This window comes from Pan paniscus, chromosome 10 (assembly GCF_029289425.2).
Source record: "Pan paniscus chromosome 10, NHGRI_mPanPan1-v2.0_pri, whole genome shotgun sequence".
Classification (NCBI taxonomy): domain Eukaryota; kingdom Metazoa; phylum Chordata; class Mammalia; order Primates; family Hominidae; genus Pan; species Pan paniscus.
The window spans coordinates 125,926,160-125,947,540 of NC_073259.2; the positions used below are offsets into that span (position 1 = coordinate 125,926,160).

General features: G+C 45.3%; 1 protein-coding gene across 2 annotated transcripts in view; it reads right to left on the minus strand.

Annotated features, from left to right (window-relative positions):
* The window catches only part of KSR2 (kinase suppressor of ras 2), a 518,358-nt gene that overhangs the window by 410,885 nt on the left and 86,092 nt on the right, over positions 1 to 21,381 (minus strand). The window lies entirely within an intron of this gene.

Genomic DNA, 21,381 nt, shown 5'->3' on the forward strand with positions numbered 1-21,381 from the left:
TACTGCCAGAGAGCAGTCTCCAGGGTACACTGATAAATAAAAATAAATACTCTCCCATTCATAAGGAAAATGTTTCCCTGTATATATCTTTGTAAATATAGAAACTCTGTCCACAAGGACTCCCAATTAGCTTTTTTTTTTTTTTTTTTTTCTGAGATGGAGTCTCACTCTGTCGCCCAGGCTGGAGTGCAGTGGCGCGATCTCGGCTCACTGCAAGCTCCGCCTCCCAGGTTCACGCCATTCTCCTGCCTCAGCCTCCCGAGTAGCTGGGACTACAGGCGCCCGCCACCACACCCGGCTAATTTTTTGTATTTTTAGTAGAGACAGGGTTTCACCGTGTTAGCCAGGATGGTCTCGATCTCCTGACCTGGGGATCTGCCCGCCTCCGCCTCCCAAAGTGCTGGGATTACAGGCATGAGCCACCGCACCCAGCCGAGGACTCCCAATTCTTTAGGGGAGGGAAGAGGAAGGGTGGGGAAAAAGGGTGGGGGAAACATTTTATTTAAACTCTTTTGTGCCGTTTGAACTGTAAGTCCTACAAAAGCATCCCAAAATTAACTCTTTTAAAATGAGATAGACCTGAATCCAGGCTTCTGGAGGGATCCCATGACATGAGAAAAGAAAGTTTTTTATTGCTGAGTTCGTAAAATCTCACAACATTAACCAAAGAAAGGCAATACCTGTGTGTCTGAGCAGAGAAAACAATTTGGAAGAATAAACTCCAGGCTTCTAACTTGGGTCAAGTATTTCTTTATATACATTTTTTTGTATGCATTCAGTAGTTACCTGAGATATAATACATTATCATCTTTTTTTTTTTTTTTTTAAGAGACAAGGCCTTGTTCCATTGCCCAGGCTGGAGTGCAGTGGTGCAATCATAGCTCACTGCAGCCTTGAACTCCCTGGCTCAAGAGAGCCTCCTGCCTCAGCCACCAAAGTAGCTAGGACTACAGGTGAGTGCCACCAAACCTGGCCTATATTATCATCTTTGTAATTTAAAATGTATTTAATAAAGATAATTAAATAAAACAAAATTAGAATTAGGTATGGAGGTGTCTGTGGCATTTCAAAACACAGTCAACCAACATTTATTAAGAACAAAGTCTGAATTCTAGGATCAAAAAATTCGGAGGGCCAGGTGCCGTGGCTCACACCTGTAACCCCAGCACTCTGGGCAGCCAAGGCGGGAGGACTGCTTGAGCCCAGGAGTTTGAGACCAGCCTGGGCTATATGGTGAAACCCTGTCTCTACAAAAATAAAATAAAATAAAATAAAAATCCTCACTCAGGAGGCTGAGGTGGGAGGATCACCTGAGCCCAGGAGGTGGAGGCTGCAGTGAGCCATGATCATACCACTGCACTCAATGCTAACTGACAGAGTGAGACCATCACTCAAAACAAAACAAAACAAAACTTGGAGCCTGGGATGGTTGTCATGGGCTTCTGTTGCTTTTGCTATCTAGTCTCCATTCCCCACCCCCCCTTTTTTTTTTTTTTTGAGACGGAGTCTCGCTCTGTCGCCCAGGCTGGAGTGCAGTGGCGCGATCTCGGCTCACTGCAAGTTCTGCCTCCCGGGTTCCCTCCATTCTCCTGCCTCACCCTCCCGAGTAGCTGGCACTACAGGCACCTGCCACCACGCCTGGCTAATTTTCTGCATTTTTAGTAGAGATGGGGTTTCACCGTGTTAGCCAGGATGGTCTCGATCTCCTGACCTGGGGATCTGCCCGCCTCGGCCTCCCAAAGTGCTGGGATTACAGGCGTGAGCCACCGCGCCCGGCCTTCCATTCCCCCTTTTACCAAAAAGAACATGTCAACTTTCTTTCAAGGAACCTCCCTTCTTTGGCCCACAGTCCATCCGGCTGATGTGAGGCTGTTCCCATTGTATCACCCCATCACAGCTGCAGGGTGCGCACGTGACCCAGGCCCCACCAAACAGCTGTACTTGGGTCAAGGGCAATCACGGATCCAACTGGGCCACTGAGACCCCACCAGGACCTCTTCCAAGCACTCAAGACATAGCCATAGCACACCCTAAAGAGCTGCCAGGTGGTGTCATGGAAGACAAGAGCTGCCTGGACCATCGTCCCTGCTGCCATCTGGAAGCCTCCTGACACTGAAGCCCATTTAGAAGACAGCAGAGCCAAGAGATGGAGTCACATTCCCAGCCACACCCATCATCTGAGCCCCAGCAGTGAGCGGAGAAACCAGATCTCCCTGGACTCTGCAGTGATGTGTGCTAATAAATTCTCTTCTTTTGCTTAAGCTGCAGTGAGCTGGATTTCTGTTGCTAAAGCCTCCTGACTCATAGGGAAATGAAAGAACATCGAGTCCACCTCCTTGAGGGAGTCTTGGCATCCCTGGTATACTGGTTTCCTGTGGCTGCTGTCATGAATAACCACATACTAAGTGGCTAAAAACAACACAAACATACTGATCTAGCAGTTCTGGAGATCAAAAGTCCCAAATCAGTCTCACGGGGCTAAAGTCAAGATGTCAACAGGGCTGGTTCCTTCCAGAGGCTCCAGGCAAGAATCAGTTTCCTTCCCTTTTCGGTGATCAGAGGCCGCCCGCATGCCTTGGCTTCTGGCCCCTTCCCCACATCACTCCACTCCCTCCATCACCACATCTCCTGCTACTGCCCCTTACCCTCCTACTTCCCTCTTATACAGACCCTTGCAATGATCTGGGGCCCACCCAGACAACCCAGGGCAATCTCCCCATTTCAAGATCCTTATCTTACATCTGCAAAGTCCTTTTTCCCATGTATGGTCACACAATCACAACTTCTGGGGATTAGGAGGTAGAAATGATTGGGGGACTGTTATTTAGCCCACCACACCTGTGCACTTACCCGGGCAAGTGGTTCAACTCTACCTGGAGGAGAGGGGAGGGGCTGAGGAAAGGCAGCCCCAGCAGAGGTCAGGGCCCCATGAGACAACCATCCAAGAAGAGCATCCAGAAATAGCAATGGCCCAATGAAGTGGGGAGATTAGGTAAATACAGAAAACTGAGCAAATAAACAAATCTACTGAGCATTATTTTTCTTCCTGTCTGAGAAGAGTGACACGGATGTGGGATGGGAAAAGCTGGACTAAACCCTGTGGTATTGGTTTGGGAAGAGTTACCCCATACATATAGATATAAAAATAAATGTTGATGTAAATGTGTGTATATGTGTACATACATGCATTGCACACACACACATATATATATAGCCTAGATTATCCACTGAAGGGACTGAGATTTACTCCAAAAGGTGAGTTCTGGGCTACATTAGTTTACTAGGACTGCTGTAACAAAGTACCACAAGTTGGATGGTTCGAACAGCAAACATTTCCAGTCTCACCATTCTGGAGGCTAGAAGTTTGAAATCAAGGTGTCGGTGAGGCCATGCTCCCGCTGAAGGCACTGCGGAAGGCCCTGCTACAGGCCCCTCTCCTCGCTTCTGAGAATCCCGTGGCTTGTGGCAGCCAAACTTCAATCTTCACGTAGCATTCTCCCTGTATGTGTGACTGTGTCCAAATTTTCCCTTTTTACAAGGACACCAGCCATATTGGACTAGTATGAACTCATCTAAACTAATTACATCTGCAACAACCCTATTTCCAGATAAGGTCATATTCTGAGACATTGAGGATTAGGATTTCAACATTTGAATCTTGAGGGATCACAACTGGAACCAGAACATGGACCTTTGAAAGACACCAAAGGCAAGAATGAAGCCCTGACCACCCCAGTCTGACCATCTGTCTGCAAAGACACTGCCTTCATCCTAGATAAGGGACCTGGGTGACAGAACGAGACTCCATCTCAAACAATAATAATAATAATTAATTAATTTAAAAAATAAAATAAAAAACTAATCAGGTTTAAATTACTAAACATTCTTTAGAAGCCAAATATATCATTTATCTAGTTTGTTTAAAGTACAGGTTACAGTTATACTGCAAGATAATGTACTTTTAATCGGATAGAAAACTGTGTCTTCCTAATTCGTAATTTAAGTTCTGATTTTGAAATTAGTAGGGTTTAATTTAATCCATCCTATTTATAGAAATTACATGAAAGATATACAAACTTACATCATTGGCAATATCTGCAAATCGGGCTTTTTACCAAGTGGTTTTCCTCAGCCTTTTCTTCTGAATAAATGACGTTTTACTGTTCATTATTCTATATCTATGTATGCCTATGTTGTATTTCAAATATTGCAAAAGAAATAAGGATCTGGTCCCTTTAAAAAATAATAATAAATGACCATCCTTTATCAACTTCTTTTCTTTTCTGAGACAGGGTCTCGCCATGTTACCCAGGCTGGTCTTGAACTCCTGGGCTCAACTAATCCATTCACTTCAGCCTCCCAAGGTGCTGGAACTACAGGTGTGAGCCACCATGCCCAGGCTCAATTTCTTAAATGAAAGAGATAATATCAATTTGGAAGCCAGTGACGTCATGCCTCGTGCCTTTAAAAAAGTCACAGAAAATTGAAAAACTAGGCTAAGACCAGAAGTTAAGTGGCAGGACCAGTGGAACCATGGTACTACCTTATGCAAACATCTGCTGGAGAATAGTAGTGTTTCCCAACTGTAGGTATCACTGATAACTTGAGAGGTGGCACCCAGGCGTAGTGTTAAATAACATCGTATCATATAGCATAGCGAGCACTTTCTTCTCTGTCCAAATTTTTCTCCAGCCATCTGACTATATCAAGGAGACAGTCTCTGTTGAATGATACTATGTCTTTAACAACTCTCTAACCTCTGTAACACTTGCTAATCTCTCTCTCTTTTTTTTTTTTTTTTTTTTTTGGAAAGAAGTTCTCACTCTGTCGCCCAGGATGGAGTACAGTGGCATGATCATGGCTTACTGCAGCCTCGACCTCCTGGGCCCAAGCCATCCTCCCACCTCAGCTTCTCATGTAGCTGGGACAACAGGTATGTGCCACCATGCCTGGCATGGGCCACCACACCATGCCTTTTTTAATTTTTTGTAGAGACGGGCTTTACTTGGTTGCCCAGGCTGGTCTCTAACTCCTGGACTCAAGCACTCCTCCTGCCTCAGCCTCCCAAAGTGCTGGGATTATAGGCATGGGCCACTGCTCTCTTTATAACAGAGCACAGGACACAGTCTCAGAGCCTTGGGCAGATAACAATATGCAACACAATTTCATGACACTTGGGTTACATTGCATTTATTTTCTTCATTGCCTTCCATTTATGCCAAGTGATACTAGTTTTCCATTACAATAGTTACACATAGTTTAATTTTTAAATACATGTATGTTAAAAAATTGAGTTGATTCGGCCGGACACAGTGGCTCACACCTATAATCCCAGCACGTTGGGAGGCCGAGCCTGGCGGACCACCTGAGGTCGGGAGTTTGAGACCAGCCTGACCAACATAGAGAAACCCCATCTCTACTAAAAATACAAAACTAGCCGGGCATGGTGGCGCATGCCTGTAATCTCAGCTACTCGGGAGGCTGAGGCACGAGAATCGCTTGAATCCGGGAGGCGGAGGTTGCAGTGACCCGAGATCATGCCATTGCAGTCCAGCCTGGGTAACAAGAGCAATACTCAGTCTCAAAAAAAATTTTTTTTAAATGAGTCGATTTAAAGAAAATACACAGATATGGCAAAAAGTATGATGGTGGTATCAAACTGATGCATTTGGAGAAACACTGTCCTACAAAAGAAAGTTCTGACTCCTTAAACTATTACTTAGGGCTTAACCCTACTCCATTTCTCCTTCCTTGCCTCATTCATTTCCATGTAATTCCCTAAACAGGGCCAGGCACAGTGGCTCAAACCTGCAATCCCAGCACCTTAGGAGGCCAAGGTGGGAGGATCGCTTGAGCTCATGAGTTCGAGACCAGCCTGGCCAACATGGTAAGACCCTGTCTCTACTAAAAATACAAAAATGATCCAGGCATGGTGTTGTGTGCCTGTGGTCCCAGATACTCAGGAGGCTGAGGTGGGAGGATGGCTTGAGCCTGGGAGGTCGAAGCTGCAGTGAGCTGTGTTCATGCCACTGCACTACAGCCTGGGCAACAAAGCGAGACCTTGTATTTAAAAAAAAAAAGGGAAAATTCCCTAAACACATGCAGGACCCCAAATGTCACCTCTCTGATTCCTCCTATCTGGAAGTCCTTTCCATACCCACCTGAGGAAGGCTATAAAAATGACCTGAATCCTTTACACCCCTCCTGTGTCCATACCCTTTGCAACGTCACTTTGCAGTTAATTCACCAAAGAGGTGCAGTCTGTGTCCAGGCCTTTTCAATGACGCTGGCCATGTGACTTGCCTCGGCCAATAGGAGGCCTGTGTGCTTCTACCTGCTGGCTTGGACCCCTGTCATCTTCATAAGAATGTGCCCAGGCTAGTCAGCTGAAGGATAAGAGACTACATGGTGCAGAGTCAGGTTTTCCCAGACGTCCCAGCCAAAACCATCCTAGCTCAGTTGACAGCCAACTCTTGCCTGGCTATTGGCTATAAGTGAGGCCATCCCAGATCAGATGAGCCACCAATCTACTGCTGATCCCAGAGGCATGGCCAATAAATGCTTATGTTATGTGCCACTGGGGTTTTGTGTTTGTTACACAGCGTTATGGGGACCCGTAGCTAACTGATACACCACCACATCAATGCGTGAAAATCTGAATTTTTCTCCAAAGCCCACCTCAAATGCCACCTGCTCCAGCAGGACCTTATAAATTCTTTCTTGGGACTTTATTTACACACACTGTGTTATAGAATTATTCACAATTTTTCTTGCATTATAACTGACTGACAAAGAAGACACTAGATCCCTTAAAGGGTTAAGGTGTCCTTGCTAGATTTGGAAGAGTAAATGAAATAAATATAACAATAAAAATACGGCCAGGCACAGTGGCTCATGCCTGTAATCCCAGCACTTTGGGAGGCCGAGGTGGGTGGATCACCTGAGGTCAGGAGTTCGAGACTAGCCTGGTCAACATAGTGAAACCCTGTCTCTACTAAATACAAAATTAGTCAGGCATGGTGGTGCACACCTGTAGTCCCAGCTACTCAGGAGGCTGAGGCAGGAATCTTTTGAACCCAGGAGGTGGAGGCTGCAGTGAGCCGAGATCACGCCACTGCACTCCAGCCAGGGCAACACAGCGAGACTCTGTCTCAAAAAAAAAAAAAAATTAAAAAGAAAAAACAATAAAAATAAAAGTAGCATTACTGAGCACTTCCCCCATGTGCCAGGCCCATGCTGAAGGTCACACATGCATTATTTCAATATATCCTTACATTTCCAGGAACTAGGTCCTATTAACATCTACATTGTACCAAAGAAGAAACTAGGCACAGAGAAGTTAAGTCATTTGCTCACAATCACACAGCTAGTAAGTGCAGAGCCGAGATTCAAACCCAGTCTAATTAAAACACTCCAAAGTTACAGAAAGGATAACCTCATTTTAATTTATTTTAATTATTTAATAAATGCATGCATATATTTTCTTTTCTTTTTTTTTTTGAGACAGAGTCTTACTCTGTCACCCAGGCTGGACTGCAGTGGCGTGATCTCAGCTCACTGCAATCTCTGCCTCCAAGGTTCAAGCGAGTCTCCTGCCTCAGCCTCCCGAGTAGGTGGGACCACAGGTGCGTGCCACCACACTCAACTAATTTTTGTATTTTCAGTAGAGATGAGGTTTTGTGCCACGTTGACCAGGTTGGTCTCGAACTCCCGACCTCAGGTGGTCCTCCCACCTTGGCCTCCCAAAGTGCCGGCGTTATAAGAGTGGGCCACCATGCCTGGCCGCATATATTTTCCTTGTAAGAAAGTTAGAACATTTCAGGCCAGGCGCGGTGGCTCACGCCTGTAATCCCAGCACTTTGGGAGGCCGAGGTGGGTGGATCACCTGAGGTCAGGAGTTTGAGACCAGCCTGACCAACATGGTGAAATCCCAACTCTACTAAAAGTGCAAAAATTAGATGGGTGTGGTGGCGGGCGCCTATAATCCCAGCTACTCAGGAGCCTGAGGTAGGACAATTGCTTGAACCCAGGAGACGGAGGTTGCAGTGAGCAGAGATCACGCCACTGCACTCCAGCCTGGGCGACACAGCAAGACTCCATCTCAAAAAAAAGAAAGAAACAAAGTTTGAGCATTTCAGATAAGGCCAGAGCTCCCTTTGACCGCTCCCACGAATGCAGATCCCCATCCCTGGAGGTAGAGCGGGTAATCACTGAGACTAGTTAGGTGCCCATCTTTCCAGATGTTGATCTGTGAATTTTCACAAATACATACAGATCTATTGAAACTCTGCAATGTGGCTTTATGTGGATGATTTCTTTTTTCCTCTCACATAAATGATATCATACAGCATGCACTTTTGTGCACTTGCTTTTTTCACTTAGTAGTAAGCCCTGAGGGTCTTTCCACGTTAGTTCATACAGATCTGCCTCGTTCTTTTTAATCTTCTGCATGAAGGATTCCTTTGATACCTGGGTGAAAAGCCCATGATGTGAGCAGTTCTGTGATGTCTGCTGGGACGTCTTTGTCAACGACAATAAAGCATTTTCAGGAATAACAGCCACCATCACAGCTGCCATGTACTAAACATTTACAGTATGCCTGGCATCGTGAGCCAAGTGCTGTGAATGTGTTTGTTCCTTTTAATCCATGTGACAATGCTAGCTGTGAGGCTGGTACTTTCAGCCCATTCTACAAACAGGAAGACTGAAACTTCAACAGGCTAAATCATTTGCTGAGATCCACAGAGCTATTGAAATGGGAGCACCAGGGTGTGATCCCAAAGCTCTGTCTCTTTACCAGGACACTATGCTAGGAGCTGTTCACAGCTCCTTCCCACTGACCTGGAAGTGCAAAAGTTGGGCATCGACCCCTCAGGGGCAGAGAGAGGGCCTTATTCATCTTAGGAAGCCTTCTAAGTGAATTCCCGAATTCTAGTTCTGAGGTTTGGGCAAGTCACTTCAGCTCTCTGAGCCTCCACTTTCTCATCTGTAAAACAGGTGTATTCCACCTTTCCTCGCAGGCCTGCTGAGGCATTACATAAGATATTCTCAGCCAGACGTGGTGGCTCACACATTTAATCTCAACACTTTAGGAGACAGAGGCGGGTGGATCACCTGAGGTCAGGAGTTCGAGACCAGCCTGGCCAACATGGTGAAACCCCATCTCTGTTAAAAATACAAAATTAACCGGGTGTGGTGGAACATGCCTGTAGTCCCAGCTACTCGGGAGGCTGAGACAGGAGAATCGCTTGGATTTGGAGGCAGAGGCTGCAGTAAGCCGAGATCGCACCACTGTACTCCAGCCTGGGCAAGACAGAGCGAGACACTGTCTCAAAAAAAAAAGAAAAGAAAAAAAAATTATCTGTGCAGCAGATACCCCATACACCCATGTCCTACTTGTTGAAGGGGGATGTGGATTCTGGGGAGGTGTTTCCCAGGTCACCAAGAGACTGAGATCCTGTGCTTGCCAAGGAGCTAGAACCAAGGGGTACCCCAATTATGATACATTAGAAATGGGAGGAGTGAGTTTAGGAAGCAGATGGAGTGAAGGAGACAAGTGGGGACAGTGGCCTCGAGTTCTGGCCTTGCCCTTGAGGCAAAAGGCAATGAGAATCATCTTGGGGGACAAGAGTGTACTCAGCCGAGCAGGGAAAAACCCAGAAAACTGCACAGAGTGTGAAGCTGTGTTGGGCAGAGATCGAGCAGTGCTTCCCAAACAGGGATCCTGGGAAAGAGCAGCTCTTTCTCCTGGTTTTCCAGGATTAATGTTGCAGAATAACTGTAGCTGTCAGTTAACAGGGATATGCTTCGAGCCAAATGCTGTAATGAGCACGTTTTATGAATTATCTTCTTTAATTTTCCACAACACTGGAGGAATGTGATATGGGTCCAATCACTGTCCCCATTGTACAAAGGAAGAAATTGAGACCTAGAAATGTCAAATAACTTGCCCAAGGTCATCAAGCTACTAAGTGGATAAACTGGGATTTGAACCCAAGTCTAACAAACTCTTATTAACACACAAGGAATGTCACGCCAGGCCAAGCGCGGTGGCTCACACCTGTAGTCTCAGCACTTTGGGAGGCCGAGGCAGGAGGATCACTTGAGGTTAGGAGTTCAAGAGCAGCCTGGACAACATGGTGAAACCCCGTCACTACTAAAACTACAAAAAATAGCCGGGTGTGGTGGCGTACACCTGTAATCCCATTTATCAGGAGGCTGAGGCACGAGAATTGTTTGAACTCAGGAGGCGGAGGTTGCAGTAAACCAGGAAACCGAGATCGTGCCACTGCACTCCAGCCTGGGCGACAGAATGAGACCCTGTCTCAAAAAAAAAAAAAAAAAAAGTCAGATGAAACCACACAGCAGCCAAAACAAAAGGTATAGTATAACCCTAGTTTCTGAATGCAAAATGCATTTATACAGATATATATATATATTTGCACACAGAGAGAGAGAGAAAAGAGAAAAAAGGCTGGCAACTGCATCTCTGGGTTATGATAGGTGAAATTTATTTTCTTATTTCTGTCCTTCTATATCTTATAATTTTTCAATAAGATACAGATTTTTTTAAGAGAGGGGGTCTTGCTATGTTGCCCAGGCTGGTCTCAAACTCCTGGCTTCAAGCAATCCTTTCGCCTCAGCCTTCTGAATAGCTGCGATTACAGGCACAAGCCACTATTCCCCATTTATTTTTCTATAAACCTGAATTACCTATATGATAGTAAGTTACAAATCACATGAAAATCAGACATTTGCCAATCATAAAGACACACAGGCCATCCTTAATGTCAGCCATCTCATTAAATAAGTATGACAGGCATTAAATAAATATGCCAGGCATTCTGCTACGTACTTGATACATTATTTCACTGAATCATCACAATAGCCTCAATAATAACCCCATCTTATTTACAAATGTGAAAACAGAGAACCACAGGGTTTAGGCAGCTCGCCCAAGGTACTAGATAATTTCACATTATTTCCCTCTTTCCTCAGTTTCCAATCATAAGCTTCAACTGAAGATATCTGTTAAAAATCAAACATTGCTACTCGTGAGTCTGAGGCTGGAGGATCGCTTAAGGCCAGGAGTTCAAGACCAGCCTGGGCAACATAGCAAGACCCCCATCTCCACCAAAAATTAAAAATTAGTGAGGCATGGTGCTGTGCACCTGTAGTCCCAGCTACTGGGGAGGATGAGGCAAGAGGATCCCTTGAGCCCAGGAGTTCCAGGCTGCAGTGAGCCATGAATCACACCACTGCAGTCCCACAGGGACAGCAGAGCAAGACCCTGTCTCCAAAAAAAAAAAAAAAATCAAATTTCTAGGCCCATCTCTTAGAAATTCTGATTCAGTGAATCTGGAGACAGCCCAGGAATCTGTGAAAACACCGAGGACTCTAATGGTTCCAAGGATCAGGCAAGCATGAGAAACATCCCTCTACTGTCTGAACAATTACATAATGAAAGTAGTTTCTCAGTCAAGCCGAAGGATCTGGGTCCTTGGGCAATAAACACAGGGCAGAAACCCCATTCTAGAAGCCAGGGTTCAGCACCCTCAACAATCAGTCCCCTCTCCAAGGGCTGTGGGCTCATTTGTACAATAGGCTCATTTTCCAAGCAGCTTCCAAAGCAGTCAGCACCTGTCCAGGCCTGAAGGGGCTCCCAGTGGGCAGGGAAGACAGATGTGCAAATGCAAATCACAAGGCCACGTGGCAGGAACCAGAACAGAAGGGCAGCCAGGGTTCAGTGCGGGCATCAAGGATGCCAAGTCAAGAGAGACGCCTTTTAAAAAGCCATGTGCCCGCCAGGTACAGTGGCTCACGCCTGTAATCCCATCAATTTGGGAGGCCGAGGCAAGCAGATCACCTGAGGTCAGGAGTTTGAGACCAGCCTGGCCCACATGGTGAAACCCCATCTCTACTAAAAATACAAAAATTAACAGGGCATGGTGGCGCATGCCTGTAATCCCAGCTACTCCAGAGGCTAAGACAGGAGAATTGCTTGAACCCGGGAGGCGGAGGTTGCAGTGAGCCGATATGCACCACTACACTCCAGCTTGGGCACCAGAGCGAGATTCTGTCTCAAAAGAAAAAAAAAAAAAAAGGCCATGTTCCATATCATAGGATAATAATAATGGGAGCTCCACATTTATTCTAAGAGAAGCAAGGCCTCATTCGTTCATTTAAAGATGTTCATGGTGCTTTTTTTTTTCCTTTTTTTTTTTGAGATGGAGTCTCACTCTGTTGCCCAGGATGGAGTACAATGGCATGACCTCGGCTCACTGCAACCTCCACCTCCCGGGTCCAAGCGATTCTCGTGCCTCAGCCTCCCCGGTAGCTAGGATTACAGGTGCGTGCCACCACACCCGGCTAATTTTTGTGTTTTTAGTAGAGATGGGGTTTCACCATGTTGGCCAGACTGGTCTCGAACTCCTGACCTCAAGTGATCCGCCTGCCTTGGCCTCCCAAGGTGCTGGGATTACAGGCATGAACCACAGCGCCTGGCTGAGGTGCTTTCAAAATACAGACAACAAGGGATACAAAAATCAACTACACACCACCCCTGCCTTTAAGGTGGGCTATTTCAGGTGGCACCTGAAGACAGGTGCCTTATCTGTACCTTTGGATAAGCACAGAAATCAAGAGAGAGCATTTAGATACTTTTATAGCTATTTGATGCAGTAATCTTATGTCTATTCAATCTAATTTTTTCAAAGTGAGCACTGGATGCTGTTTGCGTTTTTTTCCATTTCATTTCCCTTGCAAATCATCTTTATTCTATTTCACAAAAGTATTGGCTGCAAAATGTCAGAAAAGATAAAGCTGATTCTTTCTTTACCGCAGAAGGCGGGAAAGGCACTGACCCTTCTACTCGGTGAATTTCAGGTATTCATCTTAATCTACCAACATCTCTAAATAAATTATTTTCCAGAATGGTTCCTTGAGTATCATGACAATGCTGAAGTGAGTGTTAGATTTTTTTTTTAACTTGTTTTGAGACAGGGTCTTGCTCTGTTGTCCAGGCTGGAGTGCAGTGACACAATCATAGCTCACTGCAGTATCAACCTCCTGAACTCAAGCAATCCTCCCACCTCAGCTTCCCAAGTAGCTAGGACCACAAGCATGTGTCACCACACCCAGCTAATTTTTTCATTTTTTGTAAAGGTAGAGTCTTGCTATGTTGCCCAGGCTGGCCTCAAACTCCTGACCTCAAGCAATCCTCCTGCCTTGGTCTCCTAAAGTGCTGGAATTACAGGCATGAGCCACTGTACCTGGCCCGATTGTGAATATCATTCTACAGATGGGGAAACCAGGCCTTGGAATAGCTGGAATTGTGCCTGTGATCACACAGATAAAGCAGCATCGGGATCGTGATTTGAACTCAGGACCTCTAGTTCCCAGTCCCGTGCTCTCTTCACAATTCTCTGCTGAAACAGACCATCAACGGTTGAGAAGCACAATTAGAAAAGGGCCTTTGTATGGCTTCACCCTGCCAGGCGGCCTAATTGATATTTAGGTCGACCTCAATTCAAGTCCATGCAGAGCCAAACTGAAGGAGAAGAAAAAAAAAAACCCAAAGGTTCCATCTTCAAATAAAGAAACACAGGACTTTTGGAAATAGCACATCTAAGCCGAGCCCACCGTCTGACTCTGCACTGCCCAGGTGTAGAGTAAGGTCCCCTGGGCCTGGGGTTAGAGGGATCACAGGTTGCGGAAATCCGACAGAGCTGGAGCCCGGAGGTGTAATTTTCCATCTCCACACCAGGGGGCAGCCTGGCACCTTCCACGACAGATGGAAAATTTTTCAGGCCTTGGCCCATCCGAGCATCCGCAGCGCCTTATTACTGTACTCTGTATTAGCATGGCGGTAAATTTAGCAGCATAAACAAAAAAAAAAAAAAAAATCAAAAAGTCAAGACATGTGACAGAGCTAAAAATAATTGTGTCTGAAATCCCTAATGTGAAATGGGGAACTTTTCACTCCGAATCTAAACCCAAATCCAAACCAGAGACCTCCGGGAACGTCCTGGCCGTTGGGTTTGACAGAGCTCCAAATCCTCACCCCTTAGGTGCTTTTTTTTTTTTTTTTTTTTTTTTTTTGGAACGAAAGCGGAGTCCGTGAAAGCTGGGAGGGAATGCAGGACACCATGGGGGCCTTCTAGGGACCAGGCCCTTGCAAGAACCATCCCTGGTGTAAACCTCGCAGCAGCGCCAAGGGAAGGGGCTTGGCTCTCAGCCCATTTTACACACGAGAAAACTGAGGCTCAGTAATGGAACAGGGCTGGCCTTATGGTCACACATATACAGAGGCAGGCTCCAGAGCCCTCTGTGTCCCTCAGGACTGCCCGTCAGCACCCCATAATCGCTGCCTTCTCCCTAAAGGTACACATGAGCAGCAAAGAGCTCCAGCCTTTGAACTTGCTTGTCCCACCGGCTAGAGCTCTTCTGTCAGCTTTAGGCATAAACAGCCCTTTCCGTTTCTTCAGGTGTCACCTCTGCCCAAGCTCCTCTCAATGCCACCATCACGCCGCCCTGCTTTCTTTCCTTGGTGGCACTTTGCTATCTCACAAATCATCCTGTTTATTGGTTTCCATGGTTACGCCTCCCCCCCACCACCACCACACACCCATCATGTCAGCTCAAGAGAGCACGGGCTTTGCCTGTCATTTCCCCAGCGTTCAGATCCGTGCCTGGCATACAGTCGGTGCTCAATACATTTTTCTTGGTCTTTCAATAAACCAACATCCTTGGTGGTTAAACGCCAGGCCACTAAAAATAAATCCCAAGTCCTTTTCCAAGCGGGCACAGTGCACCTGCAGGACCGGGTCCCTGGTTGTGTTATTAAGGTTCTCGGGTGATCAGACCCCGTGCGGGTAATGAAATCGCGGCAGCCACAGCCAGCAGCCCCGACGCCTTCCCGCCGTTGCCAGGGCGACCATTGTCATAACATCCCTGGCGCTTGGCGGCCCAGCTGACGGGGGAGAGAATTATTTGACTGGAGAACGTCTCAAGTAACCGGCCAATTTGCATCCACAGGAAAATCCCCTGCTGAGGGAGGGCTGGAGGCCTGGGAGAGGCGCCCTTCCTTCTCTCCCCAGCCCTGGATCCCAATGAGAACCGGATCCCTGAGGCCAGGCAGAGGGACCCAACAGTCTGCGGCAGTCCCGCCGAATGCTGGAACACAGGCAGCTGCCTCTGCAGGAAGGAAGAGCCCCCCTCTCCACTGCCTCACTATTGCTGATGGTTTTTCCTTTTCTCTACGTTATTACTGCTGATGGATATTACAAACAATAGAAAAAAGGGTTTATATATTTAATGAGCACTTACTAGACAGCAGGTCTAGTAGTAATAACTTCCTCACACGATCCTTATAATTTTAACATTTACACAATAATACATTATGTCATATTTATACTATATATGTATACTGTATAATGTCATCATAGTAGTCATAGATCTCCCATATGTGATAATTCATATATAATACATAATTTGAAATATATATTTATATATATATAAAACAATATTTATATTATGCAACATACACAGGTTGAGTATCCCTTATCTGAAATACTTGGGATCAGACATGTTTCAGATTTCAGATTTTTTTCAGGTCTTGAAATCTTTGCATTATACATCATGAGCTATCTTGGGGATGGGACCCAAGTTTAAACACGAAATTCATTTATGTTTCATATACACCTTATACACATAGACTGGAGGTAATTTTGTACAGTATTTTTAATGTGTTGCATTAAACAAAGTTTGTGTTAAGTTTTTATGTGTGGAATTTTCCACTTGTGATGTCATGCCAGTGCTCAAAAGTTTCCGATTATTGGGAGGCCAAGGCAGGTGGATCACTTGAGGTCAGGAGTTCGAGACCAGCCTGGCCAACATGGTGAAACCCCGTCTCTACTAAAAATACAAAAATTAGCTGGGCATGGTGGTGGGTGCCTGTAATCCCAGCTACTTGGGAGATTGAGGCAGGAGAATCGCTTGAGCTCGGGAAGTGGAGGTTGGAGTGAGCCAAGATCGCACCACTGCACTCCAGCCTGGGCGACAGGGTAAGACTCCATCTCAAAAAAAAGTTTCCGATTATGGGACATTTTACTTTTTAAATTTTGGATTAGGGATGCTCAACCTGTATTATATATTTATAATAATAAAACTCACATTTGTTGATAGTTTTTATATGCTAGCCCTGTGCCTACTGCTTTGTGTTAATAACGCTGCTACTGATAAATTATTATAAAATATATTCATAATCACAATCATAGCTAAGTCTTATTGAGCACTTACTATGTGCTAAGTGCTTTATGAATATTATCTAATTGTCATATGCACTCTAAGGGCTAAGAACCATATTATTCCCATTTTGGAGATGAGAAAAAGAAGCACAGAGTAACAATGGAACTTGCCTAAGGTCACATGGATAAAAACAAGGAGGGAGGCTGCCCCCAAGCCTGTCCCCTTCCTTATTTTTCCATAGCACAGTTCAAAGTTGTCAAACTTGAGCTTGTAGCAAGATCACCTGGGGAGCTTGTTAAAAATACACATGCCAAGCCCCAGCTTCAGCCCCAACCCAAGCCTACGGAATCAGGCACTCCTGGGGACAGGGGCTTCTCTTTTCTTGTCAACAAGGTCCCCAGATAGCTCAGACAGAGGCAGAGTTCAGAACCACTGCATGGGGCTTTGCCGCCCAGCCCTATGAGAGATGGGTTCTTTATTTGTTGTAAATATCACAGTTCCCATTGGGTGATCTGATTAAATGAATGAGTCTTGAGGGGCTGAGATGTGGAGAGGGCAGCTTTGAGTTGGGTATGCAAGACCAAGAATCCCAAAGAGAAGGAAGAGAAGCAAGGGGCAAAATAAGAATTCAGGCAAACTTAACTTGCACCACCATGCAAGAATTCAGGCAAACTTAACCTGCACTAATCACTCCCGGCCTTTTTGGAACCAAAGAGCCCTTCATGAAAAGTAAATCAATAATAACACGCTTTCATCCAGGGCTGGCTTTTGCAGGGCAAAGCCAATCCGCCTAAATTCCCTCCCACTGGTCACCACCCCACATAACACACACACTACCTGCCCCCTCTTAATCATTCACCGGGGGCCAAGCTGGACAGAGAAATATCAGCTTGCAGGGTGGGGACCCACCCTCAGCACCCACATTTTGAACCATGGGACCTCCTGCAAGTGGCAAAAAATAGATGATGTTGTTAAAAATAAAATAAAAATTGGTGGCAGGTGCTGTACTAGGGGAGGCAAGGCTAGGAGGAGGTAGGCAGAAGTTCTGAGACTTCCACGCCTGTGGCCCCTGCACTGCTGGGGGTACTGAGAGCTGGACACCAAGTAGCAGCCAGAGAGACATGCTGCTGGGTCTACTGTAAGCAATACGTTGCCTTATCAGCTATGGCTGAACTAAGAAGCAAGCAGAGTTAAGATCCCACACTCGAGGTAAGAGCAGATGAATCTGGGATAAAATACACATGCCCTGAAAGCAGGTCTCACTGCAGCAATTGCTAAGCAGCTTCCCACTTTGGCCACAGAGGCTGTTCCATTTAGAGCTGCAGAGAGGAACTTCTCCCAACAGAGAGGCAACTTACCACATACAGCTATTTACGGTCACGCTGGAATTAACAAAAGTTACATAAACAATCAACATAGTGAACAAACAAGGGCCATAGACGCATAGTGAATCAACATGCATCCTATCGGGGTCGTGGATAAAAAATCCAGACAACACGCCCACCGAAATCACTGGTCATTATGTGACCTCAGGCAATCAGGGAATTCAACTCCCCTCCTACTGCCTGGAAAAAAAATTCGTTAGAATTTAACCCTAGAATTGTGTGACATAACCCAGTATTCTTAATGGGGTGCATCTTTAAGTTCTAGGAAGATCCAGAATGAATTATAGGTATATTTCAGATAAATAATCCCATGATATTAATATTTGAATTAAAGAGATCATACATTTTGGGAATTTTATTTTATGTTCTTTTAATGTTATATAATTTAGCCAGTTAGAGTAAGAGTTCACCTTTCTAAGTCTAATTTGAAATGTGTAACTGAATAACTAATTTAGACATGTATTTTAAATTGAAATTCTATTCAATTTATGTACAATATTATTAATAGAAAGCAACTTAAGGCTAGGCATATTTATAAGTTTAATTTTTCAGGCTTATGGGTTACATAAGTAGTTGAGAAGGCTTGTCTGTCAACAATTAAAGAGTAGTTTTTTAAAATCCTGTATATCTGCCTGGGCAACATGGCAAAACCTACTCTCTACAAAAAATAAAAAATAATTAGCCAGGTGTGGTGGCACACATCTGTAGTCCCAGCTATTCAGGAGGCTGAGGTCAGAGGATTGCTTGAGCCCAGGAGGTGGAGGCTGCAGTGAGCCGTGATTGTGCCACTGCACTCCAGCCTGGGCGCCAGAGCGAGACCTTGTCTCAAAAACAAAAAAGAAAAAAAACTGTATATCAAATTTATAAATGCAGTTTAAATTTTTTGAAGATGTTTAATTAACCAACGTTGTAATTGGGAGCACACATTATACAAAATCTCCTTATACCTGATTGCCGGATTTTATTAGATTTATATGAATAGGTCTGGGCACAGTGCCTGTAATCCCAGCACTTTGGGAGGCCGAGGCAGGCAGATCACCTGAAGTCAGGAGTTCGAGACCAGCCTGACCAACATGGCAAAACCCTGTCTCTACTAAAAATACAAAATTAGCCAGGCATGGTGATATGTGCCTGTAATCCCAGCTACTTGGGAGGCTGAGGCAGGAGAATCGCTTCAACCTGGGAGGCGGAGGTTGCGGTGAGCTGAGATCGTGCCATTGCACTCCAGCCTGGGCAACAAGAGCGAAACTCCATCTCAAAAAACAAACAAACAAACAAAAAAGATTTATATGAATAGAACAATACTGTGTGAAAGCATAGGAATAAATAGAATGAATTTTTGCTTTAATAAATTAAATATTAATTTCTAAAACCAAAATATAATTACATGAAAGTAAAAATTCAGTTCCTGGATCACACCAACTATCTTTCAAATGCTCAATAGCTGCTTGTAGCCAGTGGCTCTTGTACTAGACGGTGCAGATACAGAATATAGCCATCGTCTCATGGGGAGTTTCTTCTAAATCTGCAGACAATTTTTTAGCAGATCTCTTAGGAAAAAGCACCCCAAGACCCCCCCCCCCACAAAGAGACAATTTAACTCTTTCTATTATATTCAGAATTGTCCTAATGGAAAATACAGGCTCCTGAAGAAAATGAGACAAGTTATGAGGCAGACCTGGGCTGGGAGGGATGGAAAACAAGGCAGAGAATGCTGGCCACGAAATTTACCCTAGGCCAAGGACGACCCAGAAAACCTGCCGGAGGAAGCCGTAAACATCCACTAACCCCTCCTCATATTATTTTATGACAGAATTTTGCCAGATTCTTTTTTTTTTTTTTCTGAGACGTGAAACCTCCACCTCCCAGGTTCAAGCGATTCTCCCACCTCAGCCTCCCAAGTAGCTGGGATTACAGGTGCACACCACCACACCCAGCTAACTTTTTTGTATTTTTAGTAGAGACGGGGATTCACCATGTTGGCCAGGCTGGTCTCGAACTCCTGATCTCAGGTGATCTGCCTGCCTTGGCCTCCCAAAGTGCTGGGATTACAGGCGTGAGCCACCATGCCTGGCCTTTTTATTTTTTTTTTATGGCAGAGTCTCGCTCTATCACCCAGGGCAGATTTTGGAGCATTCTAATTAGGATACTCGACCTATACCAGATTTCAAGTATCTCAAGGGCCGGGGCCTTGTTTTTGTCATCTTTGCATCCTCCCAACAATGAACATGATGAGTTTCCCCGGAATAATTAAAACTATGGAATGGATTCATGAATCAATGAATGAATGAATGATGTGCAAGAATGAAGGCCTTTTCCATAAGCAACAACCACAAATGCCTAATTGGTCCAGGGTTCAGATTCATGGTCTCAACTCCGGGTTACTTTTTGTTAGTGTTTGTTTTGGTTTGTTTGAGGGTACAGAGGGGGCTTGGTGAGGAAGAGACAGAAACACTACAGACCGGCCACTCCAACCAGCTGCTCCTACCTAGAGATGAGGTGTTGTCAGCAGACAGAAGTGAAAAGCAATTCTTTCCAGACAGAAAGATCCTTTTCACTATGTAACCCTTGTTAGTATGGTGACTGTCCCACCAAGTCTGTGCTATAAGCCCCGCTGTGTCATTTCTCCCAAGAATCTCAACAGCTAGAAAGTGACAACAACATTCCCCATTTTGCTCAGGCTCTTTTTGTATAATATCTTGAATTCTTCTTATGAAATTCTTATGAACCTATAACATTGGCCACATTATCCTCATTTTACAAATGAGGAAATGGAGGTCAGCTGACTTGCCTTGCACAATGCCAGCTGGACAACAGCAGAGCTGACCCCAGCCTGTCTGGCTCCAAAGCTGCTGTCTTTCCACAAGCCATGGTGACCATCTGAGTTGGGAAGAGACAGAGCCATAGGCCAAGGTTGAGAACTGAAGTCCAGCAGGGTCTGTTAGTGACTCAATGCATCTTTGCCCAATTAATATTAATATTTCTTGAGGTTGTGAGAAGAGAGAACAGAAGACTGAATGGTTTAGGGCCACACACCCAGTACCAAAGTCCTCCTATTCAGGGCTGCTCCAAAGAGATGCTGGAGTGTCCTGCGCATATTTACAGAAGGATATACATTTCCCTGAAATCTCAAAAGCAACTGTAAGTCTCAGGATGGAAATGCCATGGCAGTTAGAGAAGGACAGACCACTCTAAGAGGAAAGTACCTTGCACTTTCCAACAAGGCTCTCAAGGGGCTCAGAGTCCAGTGGAGCAGACAGGGACGTGCACAGCTCCCTCAGCACACTGCAGGGGGCAATAGGCACCATAGTAGCAGCACAGGCCAAGTGTTCAAAGGACAGGGAGATGGTTTCTGGGAAAGACAATCTGAGAAAGCTCTCTGGAGGAGGTGGCAATATAAGCCAGGCCTTGACAAGCACTCATAACTTCCCATTTCCAAATTGCCGTTCAACTACCATCTACACACACAAACACACCCACACTGGCTTCCACCTGAGCAGAGATGAGTCACATTTGGATAGGAATGTTGAACTGCACGAACTTTGAGGTTCCTTTTAACCCTGGAATTTTATGGTTACAGGGATCTGAGAACTAACCATTCTTCCATCCATCCATCCCTCCACTCATCCTTGCAACCATACACCCATACATCTAGCCATCTATCCATTCATCCATCCAACCACCCATCCAACCATCCATCCAACAATCCATCCATCCTTCCATCTATCCATCCATCCATCCATCCAAC